This window comes from Macaca fascicularis, chromosome 8, assembly GCF_037993035.2.
Source record: "Macaca fascicularis isolate 582-1 chromosome 8, T2T-MFA8v1.1".
In the NCBI taxonomy this organism is placed as follows: Eukaryota; Metazoa; Chordata; class Mammalia; order Primates; family Cercopithecidae; genus Macaca; species Macaca fascicularis.
The window spans coordinates 27,253,551-27,267,893 of NC_088382.1; the positions used below are offsets into that span (position 1 = coordinate 27,253,551).

General features: G+C 36.1%; 1 non-coding gene across 1 annotated transcript; it reads right to left on the reverse strand.

The window, feature by feature from the left end:
- Positions 1 to 11,068: 11,068 nt before the first annotated feature.
- On the reverse strand, positions 11,069 to 11,231 carry LOC123575426 (U1 spliceosomal RNA). The gene has a single exon (XR_006700713.1). It is a non-coding gene; the product is annotated as a U1 spliceosomal RNA (small nuclear RNA).
- Positions 11,232 to 14,343: the final 3,112 nt, after the last annotated feature.

The window sequence follows — 14,343 nt, forward strand, 5'->3', positions numbered from 1 at the left end:
CTAGTCCATTGTGATTTCACAACAGTTTCTCACTTAGTTCTGAGTCTTTCCTGCTTGAGATATCCCAGCTTGGGATAACTTCAGGTTAGGAAAACCATGACGGGGGAAAGAGGTTATAGTGACCTTCCTTAATATTTTCTCATGTTACTCCTCCCCCTGTCATTCACTGAGCTGCCCCTGTTCTTACAGGGAAGAGCCTGGGAAAGGGAAGAGAGGGAAGGACACAAAAGTTCTTTTGGCCAGCATAGTTTTTACCCAGTATTGGCATGTTTCTAATGGGACAGAGGCAGATGCAAGCTATTTCTCTCTTGAGTTCTTGTTTGTCTCTCAGAGGATCTCGTTTCTGGGGATCTTCCTCCCGCTGTTCCCTGATGGAAGTGATATTTTATGGCTGGCCGCTTAACACTCTCCTCAGTCCATTTCTATCTACTCCAAACAACTTTCTTGGGAGTGCCTTACCCCTCGAAGCCCAACTTTTGGACAGGGTTCCTTGCAAGTTGACTCATGTCTGACTTCATTCCCCAATGCTACGTTTCTTTTTGTCCTGGAATCTCTAAAAATTCTCAAAGTGTAAGGTATTCATCTCTTTCCAGTAAGTGGAGCCAGACACAAAGACCTTGTTTTACATAATAGAGTATGGGGAATTATTTTCACTTTTGATACAGCATTTTTATTACACTTATATTATGACCTTCACTCTAACCATATCTCTTCTGTCAGGCCAGGATGCTCTAAGCAGTTTCTGGCCTTTAGTTTTTTGTTTGTTTGTTTGTTTTTTTGTTTTTTGAGGGGGGGCGGTGGGGAGAGGGGCATAAGTCAGGTATCAGGTCCAATATCCCCCAAACTTCAGAGGATATACCCATCAGATTTCTGAAATCCAGGTTACTAGTTTGGAGGGTGGAAGAGGGAAGATACTGTACCTTGAAATGCTCTTGCTAAAGAAATGCTAATGCACCAGTGTCTCCTCAGCATTAGGCAGGTGTCCTTGGTTTATGCCCTCAACGTGGCCCAGTGTTTGCTAACCCTATTTGCTAGACCACCTGCTAGATGGTCTGGTATCTCTTTGGAATATTGGGTACTCATCACCCTTTGATTTCAGGTTTGGGTTACCAGCCAAAATTAACATGATGGGAAAACATCCCATTTGACATCCTGTTGTACATTTAAAATTTACATATAATACAGTTAATTAATAACTGGTTGTAGTAATTAGCTTGTTATTAAAGCAAAGCAGATGTGTCAGCATCAATTCTATCATTCTGAGTCATTCTCGCTTTTAAGAACGGTGGGAAGATTTAAGAGCTGGATGTTAAATAAAATAAAAGATGAAAGACGACTACATCTATCTATGCCAGAATCACCACCTGGTCATTTCCCACCCCTGTTACAGGAAGAGATAGCAAGGAAGAATTTCCCTTTACTGAAGTATGTTGGGATTTTGTATCACATGTTATTTCTTTGATCTGAAATCTCTGTCCATCTCTCCTTTTGCCCATTTGTTTAAAAAATTCATTTATTTTCTTTTTAAGACATAGGAAATGTTTCAACATATTTGGAAACTTTTTCCACTCTATCTTTCAGAGGAGATTTTCCTTTGTATTCAGAAAGCACTCCATATAGGTCTTTATTTTGAGGTTTAGTATATTTATTATATTTACATATTTATGAAATTCTTAAGAATAAGAACCATGCCTTATTGCACAAGTTTGAATATGCAAAAATGCTTAAACTGTAATGTAACATTGGAAATTTAATGGTTAGACTAAAATATATGAGAAATATCGATTTGGTGTCTCTACTTCCTTTTTTATCATGAAACATTTCATCCACTGTTCATTTATGTTTTGCCCATTCTAACCTTAAAAGCCATTCCAGGCAGGCAAGCAGTAAGCTTTTTCATAAGCAGGGCCAGGATATGAAGACCTTGCTTTATGAACAATGGATAGAGTAGAAGGAATTATTTTCTATTTTGATACAAGATTTGTAATAGAGTTTATTTATGGAATAAGATTCAATAGATTGATGGAAATCATAAATTTAACGTTTACAATAAACGGGAATGCTGCTGTTTACAAAAGTACTGATATTTGTTACTTCAGTTCTTACTACCCTATGAGGTAGGGGGGTTATTGTGCTTATTATAAAACTGAAGCCCAGAGAGTTTAATAACTTGCCCAACCTCACATAAGAAAGGAATAATTCATGGATTCATTATTCAAACCAATTCTAACTCAGGGTTCCATGTTCTTTTCATTATACAAATGCTCGATTTGTAAGTTATACAATTAATAACAGAAAGACATACACATGATTTTTAACTGATACAAATCTATTACATAAATCTATTTTTAGGTACCATTACCACGTCACTAATATTCAATGCAAAAAATTATGCTGAAATTTTAAAAAACTTATACTAGATTTTCCTATTTATATAGCACCTAGTACTTTAAAAAGTGCTTTAATTTTCTTGCAGGATTCTCACAATAATTCAAACTCGGAGGCTTACTCTTCCTTTATTATCTTATCAACTCATAAATATCCTAAAGATAGACATAAATTCAATCATTTTGTGACATTCTATAATGCAGAAACTTGGTTACAAGGTTCTGAGAAAGTGAAACTATAAATTACAATGCCATTTATAGCTTTGAAGCAAGAGAATCTTTAATAGTAAAGCTACCATTCATCCATTTATTTACTGATTAATTGTTCTTCTATCATAGTCCAAGAACATGGCTTAGACCTATAGAGAATATGAGCATTAATAAAGTTTATCCTTTGCCGTCAAGTATTTAATTTGAGATTGAATATGTATGTGACATAGACATACATAATGCAAATATTTAGTAGGAAAAAGACTGAAGGAATAGTTAAAAAGTTCAGTGGAAAGAGAATAGTACCACTTCAGAGAATAAGGGAGATTTTAGAGAAGAGACAGTTAAATAGGATCCTGAATAATATAAGCAAATAAAAAGAAAGAAAAGAATCTCCTAGAGTCAGTGAATAATAAGATCAAAGACAAAAATAGAAAGGCACAGGTTGAGTTTTGGAAATAATTGGTTGGACTATAAAATATATGACAAGAAGCAGAGGGAGATAGGTCTAGAAAGATATTTGAGGCCAGACAGTGAAAGGCCTGGAATATCAAGTGAAGAAATGGATTTTAATCGGTGCTGATGGGAAGCTACTGAAGGATTTTGATTAGGAGAATGTGACAAGTTGGGAGATGGATTCTGTAATCATTTTCACATTTGGAAAGTGGAAGAAGCATCAGTTAGAGTGATTATAGTTGTACATTTGAAAATTGCCTGAGGCCAGGAGTTCAAGACCAGCCCAGCCAGTATAGCAAAACCCTATCTCTACTAAAAATACAAAACTTAGCCAGGCTTGGTGATGCATGCCTGTAAGCTACTTGGGAGGCTGAGACAGGAGAATGGCTTGAACCTGGGAGGCGGAGATTGCAGTGAGCCAAGATTGCACCACTGTACTCCAGCCTGGGCGACACAGTGAGACTCTGTGTCCAAAAAAAAAAAAAAAAAAAAAAATGCATTCTTCTTAAAATGCTTCCACAGTTCCCATTGTCTTCAGGGAAAATTAAAACTTTTCAATATGCCTGAGAAGATACCATGTTTTTTCATTTTTCCTTCTCCACCTCCCCTCACTTATTGTAACATGAGGTGCTCTCACTCCTGATACTTTCCCCACCAGGAAAATGCGGCTTCTTGTCTTACCTGACTGGCTTCAAGAATATGTGTAAATGTTATTAGTTCAGGGAAATTGTTTTCTTCTATAAAACAATAAAATCTACCTGTTATATGTCCCCATAGCACCATGAACTTCTCCTGCTCTGATTGTTATTCCATTTTATTGTAATTAGTTGTTTAATTGTGTATCTTTCCAGTTAAACCTCGTGCTCTATGGAGGTACAAACATGTGTCTTGTTAAATCATGTGGACACGTGTACCTGGGTCATGAAGGTTTCTCTCAAATAGATGTGTGTACATATGTGTATCATGTATAGAAAAAAATCCTGGAGTACCAGCAAAGCAGCACATGCTGTTTTATAACTGAGAATGAAAATGTTCACAGCAAATAAATATTTTAAGTTACTTGGTAGGTTTTTCCTTTTATAAATTAGAATGACCACGATTTTTGGTGAGGTGAGTCAAACTTTGCTTCTGTTCATGATGTTAATATTTTGCTCTTGAGAACTGTTATTTCTCTGAGAGTTGGAGGATGGAAAATGTGCTTTCTTTCTCCTCTCTGAGTCTACATGTATGTGGCTCCTCCTTATCATCATCATCATCATCATCATCATGGCAGTTCTCATTTACTGGACCCTGGCAATATGCCAGTTCTGTTGATAGGCATTTTATGTGTGTTATTTCATTTAATCTAAACAACAAGAGATATTCCCTATTTTATGTAACATTTATGAAGAAATGTCAAATTAGAGAGATTAAGTAGCTTGCTCAAGATTACAAAAAATGTTGCCCTCTTAGAAGTAATGAATAGAGCAATGGTTTCTAGAGACTGGGAAGGGTTCGTGGGGTGAGGGAATAATGGCAGGTTGGTTATCAGATACAAACTCACAGCTAAATAGGAGGAACAAGTTTTAGTGTTCTGTAGCTCTATCGGGTGAACTATAATTAACAATTTGTATATTTTCAAATAGCTGTAAGCAGAGTTTGAATGTTCCCAACATAAATAATAAGTTTGAGGTGATAGATATGCTAATTACCTGATCATTACACATTGCATAAATGTATCAAAATATCACATTGTACCCCACAAATATTTACAATTATTATGTATCAACTAAAAATAATAAAACAACAACAACAAAAAAAGATTACACAGCTAATGAGTAACAAAGCTGGAATGGAAACCCAAATCCTATGATTGCTCAAACTGCTCTTAAACATGCTGGGTCATGGTTTTCCTCAATTATTTCTAAGCCCACCTCCACAAATCTAGTTAATGTCAATATTGCCCTAGATGGAATGTCCATGACATGCTTTAACATGTCTATTAAACTTCAGAGTTTAAAAATCACTTTTACATAATTCATTTCATTTAGTAACAATTTGGTAAAATTGCTATGATTGATGGTCCAACTCACATTCTACAGATAAGAAAATCATAGGTCAGAAGTTGAGAGACTTGTTGAGGGTCAAACAGTAATTAACACATCCATGTTATTAGACAAATTTGTTTTCTCCACTATATTGTGTTACCTCCATGTGTACTTATGTAAATTCATTTGCATACAGTTTAATGGATGAAAAATTATAGTGAGAAGTGTTAGCTTCACGAGCATTGTCCTTTTGACTCCAACAAAACAACAAAACTGATTAATTTATCTCTTATTTTCCTAGGTCTGTATATGAGGCAGAGGCTTCTGTTTCATTCCTTACCTAATATCAATATTCCAGTTATCTTAATAAGGCTCAGATTTTTGCTGGGTGGGGAAGGGAGCCAGCATGCCATCTAAAAATTTTATGTCGAATCTTCTTTTCTAGACATGGTGAGCCTTGTAAACAGTTCACAAAAACTAGAAAAATGGGAAGAATATTGTTTTGTTTAATGTCTCACTCACATGGACTTTAACAGTGCTAATGGCCATATGTAGATGACGAGCTACATGTGCGAGCTACATGTGTCTTCTGATTTTGTAACAAAGTGAGGCTCAGAGAGGGCAAAAGACTTGCTGTAGGTCACCCAGCTTATAGGGCAACTGAGGCTCAGATTATTAACCCTAAATCCAATCTAATTGTGTTTTCTCTCTGTCTCTCTTCTTAATTTTCAGTGAGAATTTTTGGCATTTTTATTTATTTTTATTCATTAATTTATTTTTGAGACCAAGGCTCACTCTGTCGCCCAGGCTGGAGTGCAGTGGCGTGATCTCTGCTCACTGCAACCTCTGCCTCCTGGGTCACGTGATTCTCTTGCCTCAGCCTCTTGAGTAGCAGAGATTACAGGTGCCTGACAGCACACCCAACTAATTTTTGTATTTTTAGTAGAGACAGGGTTTCACCATGTTGGCCAGGCTGGTCTTGAACTCTTGACCTCAGGTGATCCACCTGCCTCAGCCTCTCACAGTGCTGAGATTACAGGTGTGAGCCACCATGCCCAGCCATTTTGGACACTTTTAAAGGAAGATAATAGAAACACTAAAACGATGTTGGTTTGAATTTGTTGATTCCTACATGGTCTGTGAAATTATTTACTCAGCACTATTGTACTCAGCTATATTCCTCTATAGTTACATCTGTAAGCACCATTGAGTATTAGAAAATGGTTTTGTAATATTTTTTTCTATAGAAAGATACAATGATAATTCAGCATTTCCCTTAGCATGTTTGATCAGAATTTGTTGTTTGTAATTCATAGTTTGGAGAAGTTTATTTCAGCTTTACAACTCATTGACAGAGCCATCTCTGCAGCTTCCTTCACAGTCTTTTGCACAGAGATATGCTCTGGGAGCACTGCAGCTTGTTTACATCCTTGGGCATGATCCTGACAGGCAAGCTGGTTCACAGAGGCTGTGTCTCACTCTGTAACCCCTTCCTTTAACACTAGCCTCCCTAGATTTTCTCCTGTGGATTAAGATGATATGAAGCTGCAATTTAGTGGTACCCAGGGTTCACTCCTTCAGCAGTTCCTTGTAGGGTAAAATATAAAGTCTGGTCACTTGCTGAAGTTTATCAGAGGTTGTCTTACAGTAGAAGCTGTCTTGGCCTCAGGCCAAGGAGTGTCACTTTTCTTTATACCCTTATTCAGCTTCATTGATCTGAAGTTCACTCCTTATAACTGAGGCCTGAAGCCAATGAGAAGAAAGGCTGGATTTGGGATTGGGTGGGAATAGAGGGGAACAGAAGGCTTAAGATCCTATGATGCTTATGAAGGAAGCAAATTCCACAAATGATCAGCTCTGCTTCTGCAGAGAACAACGCTCTGTGTGGATTTGAGGTGGAAAACAAAGGCTTCCAACTCTGTTGATGATGAGCAGATGGAATGAGCTAATGGGGTAAAGGAGCTCTCAAATCCTGATCCTAAGTAGACTCTGTATGGATTGCCAGAGGTAAATTGAGGCAGGAAAAAGAATGCAAATCATCATTGGTGAAGTGTCTGTTCAAGTCTTTTGTCTGCTTTTTTTTTTTTTTTTTTTTCAATTGGGTTATGTGTCTTCTTTTAATTGAGTTGTTTGAGTTCTCTATATTTTGGATTCAAGTTCTTCATTTGTTATATATTTGCCAATATTTTATCTTGGGCTGTGGCTTGCCTTTTCATTTTTTAACAATGGGTGTTAAAGAGCAGTTTTGTTGTATTAAAATAACAACAAAAAACAGCTTTGGGCTTCAAGAATTTTTCTGTGTTATTTACCTTTGCAATTTTATTAATTTCTGCTTAATGTGTGTTATTTTCTTCCTTCTGCTTGCATTGGGTTAATTTGTTATTCTTATTACAATTTATTATGTGTAAGCCTAGGTCATTGATTTTAATCTATTCAACCTTTGTAATATAAGCTTTTAATGCCATAAATTTCTAAGTATTGATTTACTTGATCCCATGGATTTTAATATTATGTGTTCCTTTTCATTTAGTTCACAAAATTGTCTAACTTTGTGGTATTTTTTTGACTAATGGTTTATTTAGAAGTGAGATGCTAGGTTTCTAAATATTTGGAAAATTATCAGACTTTTTATGGTTATTTTAAAATTATACCCAATTATATTTGTATAATTTCAATAATTTTTTATATTTATTGGGAATAATTTTATGACCCAGAAATATGGTCATTTGTGGAAAATAGTTCATGTGCTCTTGAAAAGAATGTGTATTCTGGTTGTTGGTGGAGGGGATTATTCCATAAACATCAATTAAGTCAAGTTACTTGATAATATGTATTGCTCACGATTTCTGTGTCTTTCCTGATATTTTTGTCTGCTAATTTTTATCCATTATTGACAGAGGGAATTTGAAATCTTCAACAATAATTGTGGATTTAAGAAAATTGTATTTTTTGTATTTTCAGTTTTTGATGTATTTTGAAGTGCCTTTAAGTGAATACATTTTAGAATATTTATCTCTTCTGGATTAAGTGACCCCTTAATCCTATACAATTACCTGCTTTTTCCTTGGTTTTATACAGTTATAGATATCGATACTATATACTAATATTATAGCTGATATTGATATAGTCAAGCTTGTTTGTGTATATGTGTGTATACCTGCAAAATACAACTTTGTTATTTATTCAGCCTATATGTGTCTTTGTATTCAATGTCAATTTTTCTTTTAGATAGTGTATAGTTTGGTCATTCTGTTTTCTTTTTGTTTTTTTTGGTCATTGTGTTTAATCTGTCTAACTTTGCCTTTTAATTGGTATACTTATATCATTTACATTTAATGTGATTGATTATATACATGTCTTCAAATCTGCCAGCTTTTCATTCATTTTTTGTCTTATCTATTTTTGGGTTCTTAGTTTTTCTCCTTTTCTGCTTTGTTTTGCATGAATTACATATTTTTCCATGATTTTGTTTGATCCTCTTTATTACTTTTTTTCCCCTATAGTTTACATATACATATAATTTTTAACTTCTAGCAAGATACCTTTTAATATTAGTCTGTCACTCTATACATATTATAAGAACATCATAACAGTACACTTTCATTTTCCATGTCTGGTCTTTGTGCTATTGTCATGTATTTTATTTTAACAAATGTTACAAACTTGGCAATGCATTGTTACTGTTTTTGCTTTAAACAGCCAATAATATTTTAATGAGCTTTAAAAGTAATACAATGAAATTTACCAACATATTTACCATTTCTGGCACTCTTCGTTCCTCTTCATGGATCCAAACGTCTAGTTGATATGATTCTTTTTTTCTCATGAATGACTCCCTTCTACATTTTATATTATAGTGCTTATCTGTTGTTAATGGAGTCTCTCAGCTTTTATAGACCTGTAAAAATTTTCAATCTATTTTCTTTTTGGAAGATATTTTCACTGGGTATAGAATTCTAAGTTGACAGTTTTTTTATGGAGTATTTTAACAATGTTGCTTTACTGTGTTCTGGCTTGTGTTTCTGTTTAGAAGTCTGTCATGGTCATTACCTTCATTGTTTTGTGTGTAATGTGTCTTTTGTTTTCCAGTGGCTGGTTTTAAGATTTTTTTTCTGTGTCACTGCTTTGCTACAGTTGGGCTATGATTTGTCTTCTTGTGATTTTCTTTGTTTCTTCTATTTGGGGTTTTTTGAGCTTCTTGGATCTGTAGAATTATAATTTTTATAATTCTACAGATTGAAACTTTAGCAATTCTTTCAAAAAAATTTTTTTTTGACTCACTACTCTTTCTATTCTGGAATTCGATTCCATGCTCATTACACTGTTCGAGATTGCTGATAACTCGCTGTTGTTCTGTTTATTTTTAAAGTCTTTTTCCCCTCTATTTTATTTTGGATACCCTATCCTATCATGTCTTTCAGTTTATTATTTGTTTTTCTTTTGCAGTGTCTAATCTGTCAGTCAGTGCACTTTTATGTCAAACATTGCAGTTTCATTTCAGTTCAATTTTTCTAATCTTCTACTTATCTTTTTATTCTGTTCATACTTCTTGAACAAATTGAGTTGTATTTATAATTGTGTTTTAACACCCTTGTCCACTAATTCTATTATCTTTGTTATTTCTTTGATTTCTTTGTTATTGGCTTTTTGTTATGCTTCATATTTTTCTCATTATTTTCATGACTATTAATGTTTAATTGTATACCAGTTATGAATTTTAGATGATAAATCTTGTTTTGCTTCTTTAAATAGTTTTGGTCTATGTTCCAGGGCATAACTAAACTACTTTAAAGTTTGTTTTTAAGTTTTGTTATGTGGGTCCAGAGCAGCTTTTAAGTTAGGACTAATTTGTCTCAACTCCTAAGGCAAAACACATTTGAGGGCTCTAACACAAACATTGGCAAATTTTTTTCTCTAGAAGACCAGATAATAAATATTTTATACTTTGTTGGACAAATGGCCTTTGTTGAAATGGTTTAATTTTGCTATTGCAGCACAAAATCAGTCATAGATCATACATAAACAGATGAGTATGGCTACGTTCCAATTTGGCCTGTGGGCCATGTTTTACTGACTCCTGCTTTACTTAATGATAAGCATTAGGAGAGCTTTCCATTGTAGCTGTTGAGGGCATGAACTAGTTCCATCTTTTAGTGAGACTTGGAGATCATTCATTCTCCCTGCTCCTTTCTAATGCTACTTGCTTTAGCTTTAGGACTTATTTTACATGCATATGCTGATCAGTATTCGGCTAAAGTCTTTGAGGAAACCCTCTGATAATCTCTGGTGTTCATTCTCTTCTCTTCAGTAATCTGCCTCATGAATTGACAATTCTTAACCGCCTTCTTCTTATTTCTTCTTCTTTCCTCTTCTTTCTTTTTTCTCCTTTCTTTCCTCTTTCCTCCTCCTCCTCCTCCTCCTCCTTCTTCTTCTTCTTCTTCTTCTTCTTCTTCTTCTTCTTCTTCTTCCTCCTCTCCTCCTCCTCCTCCTTCTTCTTCTTCCTTCTTCCTTCTTCTTCCTTCTTCCTTCCTTCCTCCTCCTCCTCCTCCTCCTCCTCCTCCTCCTCCTCCTCCTCCTTCTTCTTCTTCTTCTTCTTCTTCTTCTTCCTCCTCTTCCTCCTCCTCCTCCTTCTTCTTCCTTCTTCCTTCTTCCTTCTTCCTTCTTTCTTCTTTCTTCTTTCTTCTTCTTGTCTTGCTCTGTCACCCACGCTGGAGTGCAGTGGCATGATCTCGGCTCATTGCAACCTCCACCTCCCAGGTTCAAGCAATTCTCCTGGCTCAGCCTCCTGAGTAGCTAGGACCACAGACGTGCACCACCATGCCCAGCTAATTTTTGTATTTTTAGTAGAGACAGAGTTTCACTATACTGGCCAGGCTGGTCTTGAACTCCTGACCTCAGGTGATCCACCTGATTCAGCCTCCCAAAGGGCTGGGATTACAGGTGTGAGCTACCAAGCCTGGCCTGGACCTGTTCTTCAACCATGAAGACCAGGGGAAAGCGCAAACACAGTCCCCCACTACCACAAATTATGCAGTTGAATTTCCCACATTTGGGGAAATTGCAGGGGTCAGCACATCTGGAGTGCAATGGATGAGCCTCATGCTGGGAAAACCACCTTCATGATCATGGTATCTCCCCTGCCAGTAAGTATGAATTCTTAGCCTTCTTAAATCCTGATCTCTGCCTCTTCAACTCAGGGAAAACGCCCAGGTCCAACTTGGTTTGATCTGTTTGATGCTGCATACTCTCTCCAGGCAGTAAGCTAGAGCAATCTTAGGACTCTTTTACTTTGATTTCTGATTCTTGGGGATCACTGCCATTATTTATTTGTTTTTCAATGTTGGAAAACTGCTCTTTCCTATATTTTGTCTGCTTTTTCCCTGTTATTTCAAAGTACGTATAAATTTAGTCCCTGTTATTCCATCATGACTAGGCACATATCCCCTCTGTTTTAAAAAGTACTTTTTAAGTACTGTTTATCTATTATAAAGTCTCAATGATTATCTGTATTCTCTTTCTACCATGATTCCATGGGAATGAATTTTAACATTTAAAAATAGGTTTTTCTGATTTCCCTTTTGTATATTTTACTTATAAAAATAATTATTACATCCCAGCACTTTGGGAGGCCGAGACGGGCGGATCACGAGGTCAGGAGATCGAGACCATCCTGGCTAACACGGTGAAACCCCGTCTCTACTAAAAAATACAAAAAACTAGCCGGGCGAGGTGGCGGGCGCCTGTAGTCCCAGCTACTCGGGAGGCTGAGGCAGGAGAATGGCGTAAACCCGGGAGGCGGAGCTTGCAGTGAGCCGAGATCGCGCCACTGCACTCCAGCCTGGGTGACATGGCCAGACTCCGTCTCAAAAAAAAAAAAAAAAAAAAATAATAATAATAATTATTATTATTACATCCATGTAAACACTTGAACTTAAGCAGTTTTTCACTATGGTAAACATTTGTTAAAATAAAGTCTGAATTTTTCAACATCGTTCCCTCTAGGCTTATAAAACCTTTTCACCTGTAAATGGGAAATTTTTTGCCTTGTTTTTACCTCTCACTTTTTTTCCACTGGCCCATCATCTGAAAACTTATTATGCTAATACTACTCTTGATACCTACAATTTCCTTTTCATATTAATGGATTTTCATTAAGTGACGGGTTGTATTATCCCCGATTGTGTAAAGCAGTATTTTCTTGTCAAATTTTAGCTTTAGACTGAGAGGGTGGGAAGCTGAGAGGGTTTTGGCACAGCTTATACCTTATATTAATAATATAATTTCAAAATTAAAATACAAGTGGCAATGGTTAGAAATCTAAGAGACAAGATGATGAGTCAGGCTGGTGTTATAATGTGGGCTTCCACACAGGGGTGAGAGCAATTATAGTGTCTGGACAGTTAAACATCAAGATACTCTTAGCTAGATGACAGAACAAAGTTGTGGTTGGGGCTCTTGGTTTTAGTCTGATTCCATCTGTACTAGATCAAGTAGGACTCAGATATTTGTAAATGTGGATCATACCTTCTGTTGTTCACTCTTCTGATGTTCTGGGCCCTCCTTTTCGCATCTCTTTTGTTTTTCAGCTGAGATATGACATGAAAGGGAAAGGGATGGGATGTGTCTTCCCATCAGGAAGAAAATAGAATCAGCTATTCTGAGCATTTTAAACCTTTGGGGTTACACGAGGCATCTCAGTTGCTACATCAACTGAACACTTCATTCAGTCAATGTTTACCAAGTATATCGACCCTCCGTATCCACGAGTTTTGCATCTGAGGATTCAAACAACTGAGGATCAAAAATAAAGAAAAAGTAAATAAATACATATACAATGATAAAAATAATACAATTAAAAACAATAAAGCATAACAATGATTTGCATAACATTTACATTGTTTTAAGTATTATAGGTAGCCTATTGATGATTTAAAGTATAGAGGAGGATGTTTGTAGGTTATATGTTTGTAGGTTTATGGAAGATGCTTGAGCATCCACAGATTTTTCTCTCTGCGGGGGTCCTGAATGCAATCCTCCATGGATACAAAGGGACCCCTGTACCTGTTATTTGCTAAATACTGAGACTATAATTGTTATTACACGTCTTCTAACTTTATAAATGTTAGCTCCTGGTTAGGAAGATTGATGTATAAGTAGGTAACTTTACTTATTAGCTGTAGTATTAGGGGTACATGTGAGATGCTCAGGAGCCCCCTTGAACAATTAGCAAGCCTTGTTGTGACTTTAGTAAATGCATTATCTTTGATGCTGAGAATCTTCATCACACATTGTGTCAATATACTCCTATCTCTACTGATTACCCATTATCTGTAATTTACTCATAGACAAGGACATGATGCTATTTTGTTCTTAAGTAACCAATTTTCTTCTTATTTTTGACATTATAGATTAAATCACTATATTACTTTTCCTTGACTCTAAATATATTTTGGAAGTAGCACCATTTAAATATAATTTTGATATTCTACTTTTTGAGTCGCTGAGAAAAAATATTTCCAATTATGCTTAGCCCTGGAGAACTGATTGTCATTATTAGCAATCTTGCAGCATGAGAGAGATTTTTTTCTTATTTAATTCCTAGTCATCTAAAGGAGACAGATGTTGATTTAGCAGGCAAATAACACCAAATAATTTCAGGCCTGGTGTCAGGCAGTTTTTTCTGTTGTCAGCTTATGAACTGGTGTGATCCTTCCTCCACTCCCAACTTCTTTTTCTCTTTTTGGGCACATTAGATTGAGTTAATCTGCCTCCCTCTGAGGCACAGAAAGGAAAAAGCCAACAGTATCCAGTTGACAGAATTCATATGAAGGCATTAGGATACTTGAGCAGAGTTTCTAACAGGGAAAAATCTCAAGACGTTTATGTTTGCAAGTATCTTTGGAAGCCCGGTACCACAGAAATTTGAGTGTAAAAGGATATGTCCAGGTTTCTTCCAGACTGGTAGTTTTAGAGTACCTATCTGAATTTAAAAATCTGAATTAATAATTACTTCGAGGGAATGAGTATGTGCTACAAAAAGAACACTTGGATTGCTGTGGGGAATCAGATTATCATTCATCCTAGTATTTGTTTTTTAATAACCTTCCTAAAACGTATCTGTTGGGTGTCACTCCTCACACCAGGCTTAGCTGGGATGCATACTGGGCAGTGTACAATCAGACAAATGAGAGAAGAAATGGACTCAGCTGTGCTGCTGGCACCACATGGGCAACCAGAGTCAGGCATGCTCTGTGTAGTGTCAG